General features: G+C 46.4%; 1 long non-coding RNA gene across 1 annotated transcript in view; it reads left to right on the forward strand.

The window, feature by feature from the left end:
• LOC127384572 (uncharacterized) overlaps positions 1-17754 on the forward strand; it is a 52010-nt gene extending 34256 nt beyond the window's left edge. The window contains exon 2 of the long non-coding RNA XR_007889455.1: positions 17489-17754. This is a non-coding gene — a long non-coding RNA (uncharacterized LOC127384572). The remainder of the gene's footprint in view (positions 1-17488) is intronic.
• Positions 17755-20126: the final 2372 nt, after the last annotated feature.

The raw sequence follows: 20126 nt of genomic DNA on the forward strand, positions 1-20126 counted from the left end.
TCCCTTTGGTTCATCAGCTTTAACATCTTCCCTCAGCTACCTCAGAGTTCATCTCCCTTGCAACTGAAAGTCTCTTGCATGCCAGGACAGCTGTTGCTCTTTCTTGCACAGGCATTGCCCAGCACTGCCTTTAGTTCCAAATACAGTTTTAGCAAAGTAACTTAAGTGGAAAATTGGGTAAAATCTAAGGGAGATTGGTACAGAGATGATGTTGGTCACTATTGAACAACATTACAGCCAACAGGAAAACAGCAGGCAGAGCTGCTCTGCTTTCACCCCACACTGCAGGTAACAAACAGCCCAAGTCATATTTGACTAACAGGAATCTCCAGAGCCAAGTTAACAACCTCATGTAATTTTATTCTTGGGGTGCTTTTCACACCAGTGTTGTGACGCCAGAAGGAGGCAAAAAAGAAATCTTTTGAAATGCCAAAAAAAAACCAAACCAACCCACCAAAATTAAGGGTGAGATTTGAAGTATTTAAAAATACAAACTTTTTATGCAGTGCTCCCCAGTGGTGCCTGACACCCAGATAGAAATCCTGAGGCTTAGATAGGGACAGTCCAATTGTTTCTCCTCACAAAGTCATCTAAAACTCCTGATCTATTTTTTGACCTGTGTTTTGATGCACCTGTTAATTTCCAAGCTGCAGGTATTCACTTTCATTCAAGGAACAAACATAAAGCTTTCTGCTGCAAAAGTTTTTAAAAGTGATTGGGAGAGAGAACTCAGGGCCCATCTCTTCTCTGCAAAACACAGACTCAGCCAAGTGCTTTTCCATCAGAGTTGCTCTGACCCCACTCACTGATTTATCCCTCATTTATTGAGCAGCTTGCTCTTACAAGCCCAGTTATATTACAATATGTGTTCAGCTACCTTCATACGATAGGAATAACATTAAATCCTGTCTGGCTAAAACAGAGCTCCTATGTTTTCTAACCATCCTTTCAGTTCTTTAATCCCAGAGCAGTGTGTTCATTTTGAGCCAGTTCAACATTACTAACTGTGTGACCCACTGTGGAAGGAAAGTACACGTGAAGTGTGCACTCAACATATTTCAGCATTTTCATGATCCTTATCAATGGAGTTTTTCTGGTTTTAAGACTCTGATCCTGCTAATCTGAGGTCTACCTTCCATTGTCCAGGAATAGTCTTACTGTGAGGGAATCCAGGCAGTAGCTTAATGTTAATCATGCATTAATGAACCCTGGAAAATGGAGGCCTTTCCTAGCTCCTCAGCATCTGAGCAGGCTTTGGGCAGCAGTGCTGCCCTGGCCCTCTGCAGCAGCTCCTGCCAGTGGAGCACTGTGAGCTGAATGACAGAGAACGCTTGATCTCAGACAGGTGGCAGAGCTGGGAAGTCCGAAATCTTCCAGGCATAACTCCCATTGACTTCTGCACCCATTTCCAAAGGGAACTGTCATTTCCCCACTGGTGAGTTTTCATCTGGGCGATTGCTGACAAGCCATCGAAGCGTCCAGACAATCCTGCCCACACAACCAGTTATATGATCAACAGGGAGAGAACAGGAGCTAGACCTGAAAAGGCTTTTGGCCTCCTGCTGTGCTTAGATTATGATTTAATGCTGAAAAGTTGGCATGGCAACCAAGTGCTTGGCAACAAGATGTCAGGGCCAAGGAACAGGTCCAGAAGGGTGCCAAGCAAAAGCGCTGCCCAACTCTTCGACGGGCAGATCTGTGCCCTACATACACTCCTTGTCAGTGCTTCTGTAGCGGTGAGGATTACATCAGAAGGAGGCATTATTAATAAACCAGGCAGGTCTGCAATAAGTGAACAGCAAATTGCTCCAAAAACACTCAAAATGGACCCTGGCGCCCCATTCAAACTCCTTTCACTCCACCCACCGACTGCCACACGTTGCCGGGAGACAGTCTTGCTCCACACGAGGACTCACCACTAACTGCCATTGTGCTCTGTCTCCATGTCCCCCTCCTCCCCTGTCCTCCCCTCAATGCCTGGAGCCTGGCAATGCCCCGTTTCGGACACAATTACCTCTTCTCATTTAGACGTTTCCAAAAGCTTTTTGCTTTTTCTACCGCGACCAGTTGAGCAAAATGCCCAACTCGCACGACTCCGGACTTGCAACACGCAGGCTGGAAAAGGGGATGTCATGCCTTAAAGGATAGGGCTGTGAAGGACCTCTGTCAGGTGGATCAAAGACTACTCCTTCATTGCATGAGCGCTGTAGCTGCATCTCCTGAAGTCTAAGATACTAATCTTGGGTGTCTGGTTAGTGCATTTGTGCTGGGAACTTTTTGTACCCCATTAAAACATACCCTTGGCTATTTAAATGCTCCCAGGCTTTTGTTTCATCATAGAGAGCTTCAAAAACCCCACTTGCCTTTGGATATTGGCAAGCTTAGCCCCATGCACATCAGAAAATAAGCCATTCATCCTTCAGCCTTTGTGAAGGGCTTTCCTTACACCCCTAAAGGAAACCTTTTGGATATAGACTCGTACGGCGTCACCTTCTTGAGTCGCTGGCGCCAGCGCCAGCCTCTCACTTCAGAGAGCTGGGCTGTTAAGCAGATAAGTGAAGTTAAAGGCTAATCAGACCCAGGGCTGGTTTGCCAAGAACTGTGAGCCAAGGATATGCTGCCATTTGACATCGTCTTCTGTGGTCAGAACAAACTGAAAGGAGGAGCCCTGTGTTGTAGCAGAGAGCCCCAGCACTGAAAGGCTCTAAGAGCATAGTGTAGCTAAGGTGTAACTAGACAACGCAGTGCTTCAGCTTCCTCAAGGATCTTGGGAAGCAGACAGAAAATGAGGGAGGATTTTAATGCTCCAGTTGCAGGGACTTAATCCCACAGCTTGTCCCTGCACCTACAGGGAAAGCAATTCCTTTGCGTGTTGTTCTCAGTGTGGTAATCCAGATTGAAGCATCAAGTCGTCTTGCCTTTCCCTGGATGAGGAATCTTTCACTGTCTGCAAGCAAACTGAACTGAGTGTCCCATCTCCATCACTCCTAGTACAGGTGTCCTACACTGCACCACTGCCCGACTCTTTTTCCTCCTTAACGTCATTGTTTTCCAGATGCTCCTAGTTCTTCCCCTCTCACGTCATTTAACCTGGACAAACTGACACAAAGAAAATAATTTTAATTAAGTGAACAGGTTAATGAGCCTAATTTATCTCATTTCACCAGAACTTCACTGTTCTGTTTCCAATTCACTCATGGCACCGTGGGACACATTCCCTTCATTCTTCCTCCCATCGCTACGAGCAGTGACAAACTAGTCACATATTGTTCCTGTCCTGAGCCTCCAGTGTTGAAAACGACACTGGGAAAAAAAGCATCAGCCTCACTGCATCCAGCTTTCAGGATCAGAACCGAGTCGCTGTGTTGTGAACCAAGAGAGGTGACACAGAGGAGGGGATTCTCTAACAGCAACCCTGGCTCTGTGCCTCACTAGCTGAAGATAGATGGTTGAGATGTTCCCTAGCACAAAATTGAAGGGCAAGTTCAGACTGCTCAGGCAGCAGAGTTACTTCCCAGCCTGCTGGGGAATTGCTGTGGGCAGCTGAGCAGTGCTGCAGTGCCTGCATAGAGGTGCACGGGCAGCAACTCATCACTGCACCCTCTCTCACCATGCGGTGCTAATGACCAGGTTAGTAACCAAATTAGCTCTGCTCGTACACCTCACTAGGGCAGCTTTTGCTTGTAGAGCTCTGTGAGGTAATTGTAGCTGGTCCTAGTAACGGAGAATCATGTTTTTAGGAGGGGAAAAGGAATAGGCTCAATGACACCCCTTCCGCAGGTGCAGAAGCCAAGATGACTGAAGGGACTTGACCAGTGCCACCAGGCAGCAGTGACAGGAGAAGGGGCACAAGCAGCAACAACTGTCAGTCTGGTCTCTCAACAAGCAACACTAATGCTCTTTGGAACGTCAGCCTTGCAAATACTGACATACAAACCCAGAGTTAGGGTTTGATCCTGGAAATCATTCTGCCTGGATGCACTGAAATGACCTGAAGTAGACTGCCCTTAATTTTAGGCCAGGGACAGAGGTGCTATAGCTGATAAACCGGGCAGGGGAGGATTCCTTTGTTTGTAGCAAGCATGAAGCCTGGGGGTGCTGACAGACTGGTTCTGTGCTGTTGGACCGTTTCCTTTCTGGCATTTGGCTGTGACCTCCTGAGTGATGTTAAGTGCTGTTATTTTCCAGTGTCAATGAGTATATATTAAAATAAACAGGATCCCCACAGCTGTCAGGTAGGGACTATGCTTGCAGGAAGACAAGCTTAAGGTCAGCTACTGTTACTGTTAGTCTGAGGTTGTGAAGAACTGGAAAAGTGCCTCGCAGAACTGCAACAGCTACACCCAGTGTTGCACTTGCTTTCCCTTTATGCTGTCTTTGCCAAAAGAATGCTCTTTTTCTATTTTATTTCTCTTTTTTGTTAGATTAAAAGGCAGTTTATTTAACTGGCCTTTTATATGTCGGTGATTTCTCAATTCAGGATAGACAGGAGTGTTATTTTAACTATTGGCTCTCGGATTATTTTCACATGTACTGCTAACGATTTCCCCTCCGTCCTGGGAAGCTGTGGCAGTTGTTTTTGCCACGTGGAACTACAAACAGAAACCTTTCAGACACACCAGAGGCACACCAGAGGCCCAGCACAGACAAACTGTAGGTCTCCCAGTGCGTGGAAGGGTTGTGTTTGCCTGTCACTGCCTGCCCATCCCTCTCCTTTTGTCTTTGTACAAGCCAAACACTGACCAGCACGTGGACGGCCAGTAAGTGCGTGCAAGGAGGTTCACAAGCACACACACATACAGCTGAGGCTTTGTTCCAGTCGTGTTTACTTGCGAGGCAAACAGTTAGGCATTGTTTCTGTTTGACAAATTGTAACTGTCCAGCTAGCAGAGATCTAGTTCCAGCTGGTTAGAGCTGTTTTCATTTCTTACCTCCTCCCCCTCCCTCTTCAGTAACTTGCAAATCCAGTTTACTCTGGGACATAAAGAGCAAGTACAAGCTGCCTGTTGGCTTCCTTCCCATTTTGGATTGACACTGACCTAACCAAAGTCCCTACCTTGACTGCCAGCAGAGGTAAGATACCTATGAAGTATGGTTTGACAGGTGAACTCGCTCTTGACAGGTGTCTCAGAGACATTAAGCTCCTGCATTTATGTTGTTATTGGGAGCAGTGAAGAGAGAGGCCCTTTCCTAGACCCTACTAAAGTGCTCTCAGCTTGTAAAATGCTGGAGAACAATAGACATCTGATAGTGTTGGAGCACAGCCACAGGAATCTCAGAGCTATTTGCTACCTAATTACTTATTTGTCTTACTTAGCAACCGGTGCAGCAGGTATGGATCATCTACTGTACAACACCAAATGTCATGGACAACTCTCAATACCCAACCTCAGAAAAGGAGTATGAGAGCACTCTATCATCACAACAAAGCCACTCATTTTCTGTTGGACAGACACAGGAAAATAATACCAGAATGCCACTAAGTGATTGACACCCTCTTTCTGTCAAGTAAATTACCTTACCTTTTTCAAGACAACTTACTGCTTTGGAAGGACACTTGAGATTCTATCACAGCAGAAGAAACACCTGTCTCAAGGAGCTGGTAGTCTTCACAAAGAAGAGGTGGCTGAGTCAGACTGATATTAAGTGACCTGAAATCTGTTACAGATCTGCAAGGAGAACCAGAAGGGTCCTAGCAATACAGAACCAAACTGCAAATCCCAGCTTACTGAGGCCTAAAGTCTTGCTCGTAAAGGCATCAGCATAAGATGAAGTCTGTCCAAACAGGTCCTTGTTAACTTCACTGATGTGTCAAGAGGGTGGTTTCAGAACCTCTTTCCCATCTTGGGCACCTTTCCTGTGAACCACAGTGTGTTTGTAGAGAATGGGTCTGCAGCAAGGGCAGAGTTAATCCAGGTAAACCACAGCTGTGATCCAACATGCAAAAACCAACACACCTCTTCCCAAGGCAGCTAAGGGGCTCGGGCCTGTAGGTGCAGCTACAGCAAAAGTATTGGGAAAAATGTGAGGACATGGAACATCACTAGAGACAATAGTTTTTCTTCCTGTATGGGAGGTGGAGACTTAAATGCACAGGATTGTCAATTGGTTCCAGCTCCCTGGGTCACCAAAGGCAGATCCAGAGTCGTGAGGGTTCAGGCAGCCCATGCCACTACCACAGCAAAGCAACTCTAAAAACCATTTTCCAGATAATCTTACTTAGGTTTATAATAGCATTTTGAAACTGTTTGCCTTTTCATTTTCTTCCCTTCTGTAATTAAAAGCCCATGTCCTTGACCTAGTGCTGAAGTGCCCCCAGATAGCCACAAACAGATAGGAAAGTCTTCCAGAGCATAGTTTAAAGCTGAACTTTTACCATCATCCAGAACCCTGACCTTTGACTTGTGACCAAACAATAGCACTAGAAGCTAAGAGCACATGTTCATGTACATATAATTTGTGCTTATATATGTGGTTAAAGCAGTGCATTTTAAGGACTATGTAACATGTCACAAAATCCACATATAACAAGCAGAACATGAGCCCTAAAATTCTTAATTTACTAACCTCACCACCAGTATACAAACCAAATCTGAGGCAGCAATGTTAACATTTCTACATAATTGCATTTAAATACTTGTTTAAGAGTTCTTGCATTGCAACCTTGTGTGCAAGAACTCAGAACTGGGCGACCCAGACATCAGTTTCCCCTTTAGGAGCAGAAATTGCTCTTGTGGGCACTGGTGAGGGAAGGCATGCTCATACCAGCAGATCTCATGACTGCCTCTCTTGCTTGTTCCTCCAGTTACCAAGAATTCTATAGAAAAACTTCACTTTATCTGGAGGGAGGAAGTCACTGCCGGATGCAGAGAGTCAGGAAGGACAGCAGCCTGTTTCACAGGGCCATAGCTGTGGAGGAACAGTCATTTTCCCATGCAGATGGCAAAACAAGACTGTTAACCACTCATGTGCCATGCCACTCAGCCTGTACTGAGCTCACTGCTTCAGTAAACTGTCAGGGAAGGTCTCTTCCCTTACAATTGAAAGGAAGAAACGTAAATTATTGAAGCTCTTTGATAGCCTGAGCTGATAGAAATGAGAAGCTTTAAAATGAGAGGCTCTGAGGCAGGGATTCTGTACCTTGCTCTGCAGGTATCAAGCCTTTCCCTCTGCTCTTGACTCCCCATCTGACTGTGGCTGCTTGGGCTTAGTGATTAATCAAGAAGACAGAGCCCAAGAGAACTGATAGCTGCCAGTCCAGTTCAGCTGCCAAAGGTCAAGGCAGCCAGAGAAAGCACTATATGCTCAAGAGGTGATCACACAGTTGTTTCAAGAGTCACTTGGGCTATCTTTAAAGGGCACTTGAAAGATTAAGCTGATCTAAAAGAACATAGATAACCAGGACATTCTCTTTTTCGTAAGTGCTCTGCTGAGTTGTCCTTTTTTGCACAAGTAGAAGGTCTGAAGGCAAGTCATAGCACTCCCCAGATCAGGCTGCCAAGTCCCCAATGCTATCTGTTGAAGCTACACTGCTGACAGATGGCCATGCTTCTGTGGCAAAACAGCTCGTGACGTCCACCCCTGAGCTTAGAGTCACCAGCTCAGAAGCTGCTTCAAGTGCTCAGAAGAAACTTCAAATGTGTGCCCTGTCTCGTTCTGGGAAACGTCTCAGCCTGGATAGGGCAACTTTGTGTGATGCTGCTCTGAGGCCCATTTTGTCTCCCAGCCATTCCCAGGGGTGGCACAGACAGATTAAGGGTGGCAACATCACAAAGCAACACAGGTAGGCAGAACCTCCTTGGTTCAGCTGCTAAACAGATAGCACAGGGAAAGAGGAAAAACCAAAGAGTAAAGCCTTCAAGCCTTCCAGTTGTTATTGCCCCATGAATCACTTCTCTGGGGGGGTGAAACAAGCCAACAGATGCAAGTGCCTCATGAAGCCAAAAGCTGAGCCTCCCTGTACTGAAAATTAAAGAGTGCTTTGCTCTATTCCAGCACAGTACAATCCAGGCTCTTGGCTGACAGGCAGTGTGGGAAACTGTTCTTTTCTTCCCCACAGAAGCTCTCCTGCCACAGAGCTCTTCTGTAATGACTGCAGCAAGGGGATGAGGATCTTGCTTACAAAGAGCAGCCACCTGAGTTTGGAGATGGTGACCTCAGAAGCTGGGAGAACTTGCAACATCCCCAGGGGTGCCACGTGCTGTGTGTATTCCCACCCAGGCCTTTGCCCCATCTGCTGACATCTGCTGCTTTATGGGGGACACTTACAGTTCACACTTGGCAGCGTCGTTTTATTTTTGTAATGCTCCAGGATTAAAGTCCTCCAGGACTTGCTCACTTAAGAAACCACTCAGTCTGTACACAACCAACAACTTGCCACTTGGCCAGCCTCTTCAGAGGCCTTGTATCTGCATATCCTGATAAGATAAGGACACATCAAAGCTGTGACTACCTGCCTGGTTTCCTCTCTGAGCTCCTTCAGCTCTGCTCCTACAGCATTGTTCCTTTGAAGTACAAGTCATTTGCTCCCTGCTTACAGAAGTCCTTCAGGGAAATCTCTACCTTGTGTTAAGTACAGCCTAGCTGTCCCTCTGCCAGAGGTAAGCTGCAGCACAAGCACTAGCTGGAGGCTGCACTTGCTTATCAGCATGAGCAGCGACCCTGCTCTGCACCACAAGTCACCCCATGTGGCTTGGGTGTCACCTCAGTCAGTTCATAGTGCAGTGCTCCCCCCAGCAGAATGACTGTCTAATTCAGAGTCATAGTAAAGCCCGAGCCAACATCTGTGTTGGTCCACGTGTTCTCTAGGGTTTTCTGGTCATTAGTTTATTTTATCACCTCTGCTGAAGGCTGCTTCCTCATCCCTTCCATGAAAAACAGAACATCACACACAACTTTCAGCTGCTTCCTAGCCAAGCCCAGCAGCTCCCAGCACCTAGTGCAGGGCAGTTCAGTAAAATCCCTCCAGTTCAGGATTAAGCACAGATGCCTCCTGCAGGTTCTGCTGAAGGGACAGCAGGCACCAGCTACCAGCCCTAATGAAACCAGTAGCCCTAATTGGATTTGCCCCTAAAATGAACACAGGATCTTTGGGATTATGGTACTGAGTTATTCCTGTTTACACAATTCCAGGTTTCAATGGAGCAATTTCCAGTCACACATATAACCAAAATACAGCTGTGATGCACAGTCTGAAGGCACTGCACAAGCTTACAACAAGGACTTGCACAAGTACTTACAGGAGAAGAGAACAAAGTCACAAATAGACATAATCTCCTATGAGCAGACTCACCACAAAGAAAGTAAAGAGCAAGAAAGCTCCTCATTTTCCCTTGCTCCTCTCTGCTGTTCACGGGTCAGACCCAGGGTCCTGCCTGATCCTTGCTCTGGGGGAAGACAGGCATTTATTTAAGAGGCACTCACACAATTAGACTGGGAGTTACAGTAATACTGGCTGCTTGTCTGGCATGCCAAATGACAAGGAGCAGAAACCCTCACACATCCCATTTGGACACTAAAACCAAATAGTGCTGTTTCCAACATCTGTTCCTTACAGACTCCACCTCTAGTGAAAAGCATTTTTAAAATCATGTAAACCAGATCTGAACTGAGTCACATCCCCGACCCCCCCTCAAGTGCAGAACACCTGTAACTGGTAGTCCCAGCTTCTCCCATTCCTGAAGCTCTTGGCTCTTAGCACAAAATCACTTTCTTTCACCCTTTGTATCAGCTTTTTGGATGTCCTGTGCATTATTTTGTAGAGGTTACAAAGCTTCCTCCCCAGAGTTAGGGCTCCATCCCCAAGGCAGCCCCTGCTCATCAGCCATAAGTCAATCAGAGCAGCAGAGTCACTGCAATCTTCCCTTCTAAGGTCTTGATGTGCTTTCTGGACAGGACATGGCTAAACCAAGTGACCTGCACAACCTCAGCTGGCAGAGCTGGTGGCACTTACTGGGTCACACAGGCTGGCTTGTTACGTGTCACCCAGGGGTGTGTACACTTGATGATTATAAAAGCAAAGTCACCCAACGAAGAACAATGCCTTAAGCAAGGGTGGAGGGTGTTTCATGCTTTCTGAACTCAAAGTCTCTCAGTACACCTGCACCAAGAGACACAAACACCTGCTAATCACAGTCAGTCCTCTTTATAACTATACATTTCCCTTTTTGTACCAACTATCCAGAAAAACTGGTTTGGCAATGGAATAATAAAATATATTGGAAGGCAGAGAAACTTTTTATTTTCTTCCTTTGAAACCACCTTGACATTCACCCTGCAGAGTGTTTGAGAGGGGGTTACTTGTGGGTGAGGGAGGGGAGGTGGCAACTCTCTTCATGCATTGAGCCCGTTGACACTAGAGGTGTGAAAAACAAGAGGCACTGCAGGGGGAAGGGAACATGCACAGTCTGCGTGTGCCATTTCAGGTGGTTTCTAGAAGTAGATGGGACACGTCCATAATTCTTTGGTGGCATCTGGTCTTCCATGTATTTGGAAGCAGTTTGTCCAGTGATGAGACAGCATCATGTCCAGGCTCTGCTTGGCTGTTGGGGTACCATGCAGGGGGGTGCTGTGCAGCAGCAGCCTTGAGAGACTTGGCTTCACCTGGCTTCCCTAGGAGGCTCAGAAGGAGCCTTCTGTTGCAAAGGTGCAAAGACAAAATGGATTAACCGGGTCACAATGAACCGGTGTGGACATTCCCATTTAGAAACAAGGTACCATGCGTTTGCCTTCCCTCATTTAGTGCATGTGCAAGCAGAGAGGAAGCAGGCTCATTTTTAAGATTTTGCAGCCATGAGGAGTGTGAGAGCAAGAGGGGAAGTTTTGAAGTGGCAAGTGTCTAGAGATAAGAGCTATCCTTGTAGATCAGGTTGTGATGTCAGATGAGATAAGTCACTATCACCTCTGTGTGCTCACAGCCACACAACTCCTTCCTTCTGGGAATTAAAATAATTACAGACATTCAGCCTTTCAGACACAGCCTTTCTTCAAGCATGCACGGGTACTTTCTGTGAGGCAATGAATGACAGGATGAGAATCAATAAGCACTTTTCTTCCTAACTCAGACATCTGAAGGAGTAATTGAAACTTCATGGACCTCAGTTGCAACTGTCCATTTAGTTTCTTAAATGCCAGGAGATCTCTTGTGCACAAGCAAGTCAGCTTCTTAAAGCCAATTTAGATAATCCCATGATCCCTGGAACAACAAACAGGCACAATTTCCAAGTACAAAGATGGCCCTGTAGTCAACATCTCTGAAGTTGAAAGACTCTTTGTTTCATGCAATCAGCCTCATCTCCAAGTTTTCTCAGAAGCCAGTGTAAAGTGAACCTCACTCCAACCTCTATTTTTTAAGGGGTAAACCTTTTTTTTTGCCTAATGTGCAGGGCTCCTCCAGCACAGAGGCCAGTGGTTGAAAGACACACACAAACCCAAACCCCCACACATCTACTCAACCTCCTTCTGTTGCTCTGGGGGTTCAGCAAAGTCTGTTAACCATTTTGCTGAGTAGTCTTTTTTTTTTTTTTTCTACCAGTAGTGAAAGGCAGTTCTCAGTTTGCCATCAATGGTGATGTCAAGCTGACAGGCCAGTGAAACATTGCATAAACCACAAAAGAGTTTGCTTTCCTTGGCAGCACAACGAATTCTGTCATATTAATGCTCTGCCAACAGCTATTCTCCTTGACAAGTGCCTCTGCACCAGCAGGACAGGATCCACTGAAAAGAAATTCTTCCCACATGCTACAGTGCTAGCATCTTCTGAGCCTTTAGGAATGCTAGAATATCTGTCAAGGCTGGGAAATTCATACCCCTGAGGAAGCAGAGCAGTTTTACAAAGCTCTGGGGCAGTGATTTGGCATTGGAAGAGACACTATCCAGGAGAAATTAGCCACAAAACAGCACAAAATGCCACCAGAAGAGGCCTGGGCAGACTCCCCAGAGCCAAGCAAGACACAAGAAATTGCTGGACAAGGCATCCGTGCTCCCTGTGTTTCTTGTTCACACGTTTCAATGTAGAAATCAGTTTTGGAGACCATGTGTATGTGATACATACACATCCAGGGGCTTGCCTAGTTTAGAGCAATTAACCCTGCAGCCCAGCGACTGCACCCACGTCTCTGCTTTTGTCTTATCACTTGGAAGAGAACACAGAGGTAGTGAGGAAGGGGCAGTCACCCTGGGATAGGCACTCAAGTTAGCAGAGCAGTCAGTACCCAACTGGCTTCTGAAGAGGCTGGATTAGGGCAGGAAGTGAGAAGCACTTTGGGCACCACTATAACACCGTGTTTTGCTGACACTGTTCAGGTTCTGCTTTGTTAATACCCTCCAATTTGTGATGAAACAAAGTGCAGAAGCGTTCCAAAAGATGAGATCAAAACATTTTATTTCACTGAGGAGCAAATTCTTCTTCCTCCCATTGCAGAAACCCTCCCTCAGAAAGTTTTCATCCCCTTTAAGATGCGTTTGCCAATGAATAAAATGTTCTGTTGCAAAGTTGTCAGCCCACCGGGGCAAAGCAGGGGACTATCAGATTGCTGAAACACTGACAGTAAGAATTTCCCTTCTGAAAAAAGGAAATGAAAGGACATTATATGAGTCACAGAACACCTCCCCCGTGAAAAATCAGGGCTGAAGGGGGATTTCTGGCAGCCAGTGAGACCAGAAAGCACAGACCTAGAATGCTGATCCATCCATGGACACTGGTACAAGGCACTTAAACCTTCCAAGAGCTATTAGCTTCTGCACCTTAAGGAGGCCTTGAGGAAGTCTGTAGGCACTAAGGAACAGAAACTCCTGAGTGTGTCCAGCTTGTATTGAAAAGAGACAAGTTTCTACAGCAAGAGCAACCTTGGTTGCAGCTGCTGTTTGCCAACACACTATAAACTGCTGAACCATAAGAGGAGGTACCCCCAGCCAGCTCGGTGCCTGGGAGCAGAACACTCTGCTCTGCCTCAGAGGGGCCCTGTGGACAGTTTATTGAGCTCCCTGGCAGGTTTTCCCATAGGATCATGGAATGGTTTGGGTTGGAAGGGACCTCAAAGACCATCTAGTCCCAACCCCCTGCATGGGCAGGGACACCTCCCACCAGCCCAGGTTGCTCCAAGCCCCATCCAACCTGCCCTTCAACACTGCCAGGGATGGGGCAGCCACAGCTTCCCTGGGCAACCTGGGCCAGGGTCTCCCCACCCTCACACACAAGAATTTCCTCCTCATGTCTCACCTCAATCTCCCCTCTTCCAGTTTTAATCCATTCCCCCTTGTCCTCTCCCTCCCTGCCCTTGTCCCAAGCCCCTCCCCAGCTTTCCTGGAGCCCCTTCAGGCACTGGAAGGTGCTCTAAGGTCTCCCTGGAGCCTTCTCTTCTCCAGGCTCAACACCCCAACTCTCCCAGCCTGTCTGCAGAGCAGAGCTGCTCCAGCCCTTGGATCATCTCTGTGGCCTCCCCTGGACTCTCTCCAGGAGCTCCATGTCCTTCCTATGTTGGGGGCTCCAGAACTGGACACAGTACTTAGTACTTAGCAGGAAGGCTTCACTTAAAAATTGAAACCTTTTTCAAATCTGTTCTGTGCACTTGTGAAGAAATGACAGAGGGCAGAACTAAGGGAAACATTCATATTCCCTACCAGTAAGTCAGAACATGTTAAGCTTGAGGTCATGACGTGTGTTACAGGCAGATAAACCTAGGAGTTAAAATGACACCCATCCATGCTACAGCAGCTGCTTCTGAGGGGAGAGATCTCATAGCAGGAAAAGTGAAACTGGTCAAATCTCCATCCCTTTGCCTTTCAGCTAGAGAAACTTTCTGGGACTTGGTCCCATCTGCAGAGGAATCTCACCCCCATCACTTTCCCAGCAGAGGAAAGGACACGTGTTCCTTTCAAAGCACCTAGAGATCTTGGAACAGATCATTGTGTGTCTGTTTTATTTGATTGTTGATGCTGTTATCCTATTCTTGCTGTGGGATATTAGGCAAACCTTCCTTTCTCTGACGAAAGAGCAAACCCCTTCTCTGCATATCTAAAGCAAGAAGCTAAAACAGACACTCCATAAATGGTTTTGTTGTATTTTTTGTTGGAATCTGTGTGCTGGGTGAGGATGCTCATGAATAAGATTTGAGTTTTATGGAACTAGGTTACAGCTGTGGACTTTGAACAGAACTCCCTAGTGGCTGTGCCCTGACACCTGTAGCTTTTGCTAGTCTTCACATGCACCTTTTCTCTTCTCATCCTCACACAAGGTTGTGCTTCCACCTCCTCCACCACAGGGGACTGCATGTGAGTTCTGAATAGAGTAACTTCATAAATTGAGGAAATGTTAGTGTTTTTGTAGCTGAGAGTCATTTATGCATGAACAAAGCTTTAAAGACACAGTCGTCAAAGGTGCCTGGGGACTTGACTACACAATTAAACCAAGATACATTGAATGGCCCAACCCTCTGAGGTGCTTTGGGAAAATCACTAAATGTTGCAGTTTAATGAAGATCTAAAGATACATAAAGACATTTTATTTTACTTTTTTTTTTTTCTAAAAAAGCAAGGGTTGCTTCTGGAAAAACTGAAAGGCATGAAAGAGTGTCACTAGGTCCCACAGAGGCAAATCTTCCTGGACTACAATCCAGTCAGTAGCCCTGTTGTTTCTTTCTTGAATTACAGCTAAATTATACGGCTTAGGCAGCACGTCTGCTGCATTTGGGGGCTGCCTTTCCACAGGCAGCACAGAGAATGGCACACCAGCAGTTGGCAAGATACTGTTTGGATCAGGGTGACTGCAGGTACAAGGAGGTATTCATACAGGTCAGGTGGCTTGGTTCAAACTCACACCTCTGTATTTCCAGTTTTACTCACAAGTAGAAGAAGAATTTGCACTGGGCAGCTGACAGGAAAGCTGTCAGAACACTGAGGGCACCAGCTGGCCCCAGTTGCCCTGACCAGCTACACCTGTTGCCACCCCACATACCCTCTGTCCATTGGCCCAGCAGCTTTATTTAAGCTCAAGCTCAGGGGTGGGGCTCTATTTTGTTGCTTTGCTGTTTCTTTTTTTTTGTGTTCTAGTCTGTGTCTTGCTGCTTCGGAGGTGTTCAAGGTTGTTTTGTTGCTGCGGGGTGGTCTTTTAAAGCTTAGGTTTCATTAGACCTCTTGTGCCTGCTTTATTTATGAAGTGTGGGACTGTGCCCCATGTTGCTGAGGGCACAGCCCTGCCTGCTGACACTGAGCTGGAGATCCTGCCTTGCCTTCTTACAGGTGTCCTGCTTTTGCTGCTCCTTGCTGGAGGCATGCTGAGCTCCAGCCTAGCCCCCGTTGCTGGCAGTGAGGACCAACCAAAGGGCTTCAATCAAAGCCTTGAGAACCAGATCCCTGCTTGCTATGAAGTGTAAGGTACCACTGTGCTATAAACATACTTTAAACATACTTTCAGCTTAAGTGCAGCTGGTAAGTGGGGATTTGATTGCTCTGTAAATTTTAATCACATTTTTTGGGCTGCTAAATCCACCAGCAATCTATAATCACTTCAGAGAGCTTTGCTATCCCATTACTGGCTGTATGTTGAAAGCTTTTTAATTTACAGTTTTGTTGGATGCAGTAAATCTTTTTTTCAGTTGGCCCCTTGGCTTATTTCCTTTGTAGAGCTGTGTACATGAGTTTGGTGAGTCATCTGAGACTCAGAGAAGTGAGATATGTGCTGATGGGTTGTTCTGTTTATTGATAGCCTATATTTTTCCACAGCAGGATGTATAAACAGCAGATGACTTACTGAAGGAAAATCTGGGGAAAATGACCACTTATCTATGTAAAGTTTGTCTATGATACTTAGGAAAAAAAAGTATTTGCACTGATTCTGAAGCTCACACTGTAGTTGTGGATTGCAAAACACATCAAACCTTATTAGTGTCAATCAATATCTGCAGGGTGGGTGTCAAGAAGGGGCCAGTGTCTGTTCAGTGGTGCCTGTGACAGGACGAGGGGAAAGGGCACCAAGTGACAACACAGGAAGTTCCACCTCAAGATCAGGAGAAACTTCTTTGCTGTGAGGGTGACAGAGCCCTGGGACAGGCTGCCCAGAGAGGCTGTGGAGTCTCCTTCTCTGGAGACTTTCAAGACCCAACTGGACACGTTCCTGTGTGGCCTGCCCTGGGTGTTCCTGCTCTGGCAGGGGGGTTGGACAAGATGATCTCCAGAGGTCCCTTCTAACCCCTGTGATTCTATTCACTTCTTGATGTTTCTACAGGCAGAATCTGCATAGTGGTTTGGCTTAAATGGTAACTCAGTCCAGATGTTGGTCTTGTACTGAGTTAAATCCATCCAGCCCCAAAGAAGACAACTGTTTTACAAAGCTGGTCTGTAGGGAACTTAGTAAAGACAGCTTTAATTAAAAAAGCACTTGCAAAGATTTGATTATTTAACTGAAAGGCCATCACACTGAGCAAGGCACATGCTAAAATAGGAGAGTGTGGGTTAACCCCTACACTGGGACCTATGGCCATGAAGTCTTCCCTCCAATAAAATTTCCTGGCACCAAAGCACTCAAGTATTTTGAAACAGGTACCTGCACCAGCAAGTCTTTCCATGCTCCTGCTGAGAATATTTTCTTAAGTGTTGTGAGGGGCTTGGAGTAACCCAGTTCTGCTGCCAAACCATGGGAACCAGGCAAAACTGGGGAGATGCCTGGCTGCCCTCAGGCTTTTCAGGGCTCTGCCCCTGCCACAGCTACTGGGTGAGGGTACAGAAAAGCCCAGAGTGACTCAAGCCATAGTGGGAACTCACCAGCATAGTCAGCACTACCAAAGCAGGTTACTGGGTACAAATTTGAGCAGAGCAATGCCTTCTGCAGGTCATTGTGGACTAGCTGGAGAGGTAGAAAATAACTCCCTGGCTTCCTGACAAAGTTTCTTGGAGCAACAAGCTGTTCTTCTGAATAAGGGTTAAGGAAGCAGCAAAGGCAGAGGGGGGCTGGGCTGCCCTGGGTTTGTTTCCTCCTGTTGTGGAAGTACATTTAAGAGTGGAACTAGTTCTCATTTTAAAACGAAAATTTGCTTGAGGTGACAGAAATTCTTTGAGCAGTTTTTTGTTGAGGGTAGTGGAAAGATAAGCTTCTCCTGCCCTGGTTTCTAGTTGCTTTGTTTTTATGTCTTTGGGAGTCATAACACTGCTGATTCCTTTACTCATCTGAAGTGTGACATGCATGGTGAGCTCTTCCTTCCTATGATCAAGGACGGGCACATGTTCTTGGAAGCAGCTCTCTTAGGAGAGAAACTGGAGCCTGGATCTAGGAGCGTGGTGGAGCTTGCTGAATGGCTGCTTCTCCCAGTTTTGTCAGGTTGCTCACATCCATTTCCAGCAGGTCTCTTGCTGTGAGGTGACACCACCTGCTGCCAGCCTGCAGAGCTGCTGCTGCTGCAGCCACCTGCCAGGAGGCTGTGCTGACACTGCACCCAAGCTCAGGCAGGGACATTCAGACAACCTGGGCTTAGTTTCCTCTTCTATTCCCACACAGAGTGCAGCTTGAAGGAGAGGTGCTGAACGCCTTGATGAGATCCTGAAGACATTTGGCAATTGGGAGATGAAAAAGCAAGTATTCATCTTCTCTGTTCCTGCTTCAGAAGGTCATAGGATCACCAGAACACAGAAGATGTGCTCCAGACTCTCCTGCAGGCAACATAAAATAATGCCCACCCAGGGAGAATGTGGGAAGGTGTGGAAGGCTTAATGGCTTTTTATTACAGCTGTGATAGTAAAAAATAATAAAAGTCCATTCTCTGATTGCCTGTTAAAATTTAGGGGCTTTCTACAGCAGACTAGTGAAAACAGGTCCTTGAGCCTTCCTCCCTAATTGCCCAAGAGAGCAGTCAGATTAGCAGCAACCAAAGTGAGATCAGAAAACACACTCATGCAACGAAAAACAGACAGCAAAGTAGCTCCCAGAAAAGATTACTGTTTCTGGGGACTTTCTGTGGGCAGAAATACCCACGCTGGAGTAGAAGTGACCATGCAGAAACTGGTCTTGTAACTTGGCCCACACACCTGCATCATCAGCTGAGTGCTGAGAAACTGGGCTGTGGTGCAGGAGCAGAATTCCAGGCCCTTTTTCTTCAGTCTCCACATTCTCTGATTTGTGCTGGCCAGAGTAACCCATTGCCATGGACTTGCCAGGTTGTTGTCACTTCTACCTCTGGTTTCAAAATTGCTGCTGAAATCTCCTTTAAGGGTTGTCATCTCTTTTCATGACGTTATCAGGTAGCAGGGCAGTCCTGAAACTCGTCTTTAAATCTTCAGTCCTTCCTCCTGGAACAGGGAAATCCGTGGCTGGCACTTGCCAGCATGAAAGTGGCACCAAGCACAGAATGTCATACCACACTTTTAGTGGATTTGTTGGGAAATAATCCAGGGTTCAGGCAGTTTGCTGACAAAACACAGAAAAATGGGATTGGAGGAGGTTTCACTGCATACTCTGCTCCAAAGTTAAACCATGTTTTCTTTTTGCTGCACAGCTGGTTCAGGCTGTTACTACTTCCAGACTTGCTTTGCACCTTGCAGGCAGCCACAGCTATGTATTTGGCACCATCAGCCTCTGAGAATTTTTGAAAGCACAGTTCGCCCCAACACAGCACGTGGCAAGATAACCATCAGCAACTGCCTGAAGGAAGGTGTTAAAAATAAGCCTCTGTTTATTCTGATGCTTCATGAGACAGCAGCCAGCGTGCTGCAATTTCACGTTTAAGAGCTTTCAGCAGTAAATGGTGGTGAAGAGGAGAGATTTAACAGCGTTGTGCTCGTGTAGAGTTCACCTTCAGTTACCTCCTCTGCAGACCAGCAGCAGTGGGGCCTCTAGACCTCAGAAGCTTGAGATACCCGAGAGCAAAACCAAGCTGAACCACAAGGGGGAACTTCTGCCGGGTAGCGGAAAACCGGCTGTGTTTCTAAAAATCAGTCTCTGCTGTTGTCAGCCTGCGTTCACCCTCTGCTTGGAGTTTTGACCTCAATTCTGACATGTGGAGATGTTTGATTGTCCTTACAAATCAACTGCGAAGTTCTCTGTTTTGGGGTGCAGGGGTTGGATGGAAAACGATTGCCATGATTTCAATGGAATTCACAACTCTAAAAAACCAAAACTGGGCAGATTCACCTACTGGAATTCCCCTTCCCCTCAGTTTAGTAAGGACTCCACTTTTAAAAAGCTTGTTAGAGTTAATTGCTTGTTAGAAATGGAAAGTTGGTGGCCCCTGTTCTGATTCGACTGGCAGTGCTTGGAACAGATCCTATCAAAACAAAGTGGTGCTTTAGTTGTAGCTGATGCTTTCAAGTTTAAATGAAGGTTTTGTTTCCAAAGTTCATGAAGATACCCAACTGCAATTTATGTTCTAAGGAATTCAGGTCCAGGGATGTTTTTTTATTACCTTGAAAAGATTCTCATTTCAACTACAGAGAACAAGTGTGTGCAGAAGGGTTTGCCCTAGGTCACCTGAATTTAGCTTCATTGTTTTAGCAGAGCCAACTTCCTTGAGCTGAGGTTACAAAGTAGAGTCCCACTGGAAAAATCTATGTAGGTAACATAAAAGGTGTGTATAGGTACGTGTACATATGTATGTAGGACTTCCAAAATAAATCCTGGGGTGACAGTACAGCAGGTGGATTAAATGCAACGATGCCCTTGAAGCTCTGGAAGGGAGAAGGGGACTTGGAAGATCCCAAAGGCTACTTTATCAGTCTCTGAAATGGGCCAGCAGTTGCTATTTTTCAAGAACTGAGTCACTCTGTCACTGATGACACCCATCAGTGAGCCAAGACTACAAACCTGCCCCATCCTGCAGTCAACGTCCAATGTGACCACGAAAAGGAGTGAGATGCAGGACACAGCAAAGAATTGCCATGAGCTACTTGTCAGAAGTTGTTTTGCAGTGACTGACCACGAGAGCTCCCTGATCTTGCTCTTGCTTGAGTGCTTTAGGTTGGCACCCCTGGAGAGCATGCAGGTAACCATGAGAGCCAGCAAGAGCACTCGAGTCCTGCTGAAGGGAAGAGTTTGAGCCAGTGAAGGTTTTGTAATGACAGGCATCTTTTTTTGCATGGAGAGCATATTTTGAGCGCTATGTTCCACACCCTGTGCTGGTGCCCAGCAGAAATGCAATCATCTT

This window comes from Apus apus, chromosome 4 (assembly GCF_020740795.1).
Source record: "Apus apus isolate bApuApu2 chromosome 4, bApuApu2.pri.cur, whole genome shotgun sequence".
Classification (NCBI taxonomy): domain Eukaryota; kingdom Metazoa; phylum Chordata; class Aves; order Apodiformes; family Apodidae; genus Apus; species Apus apus.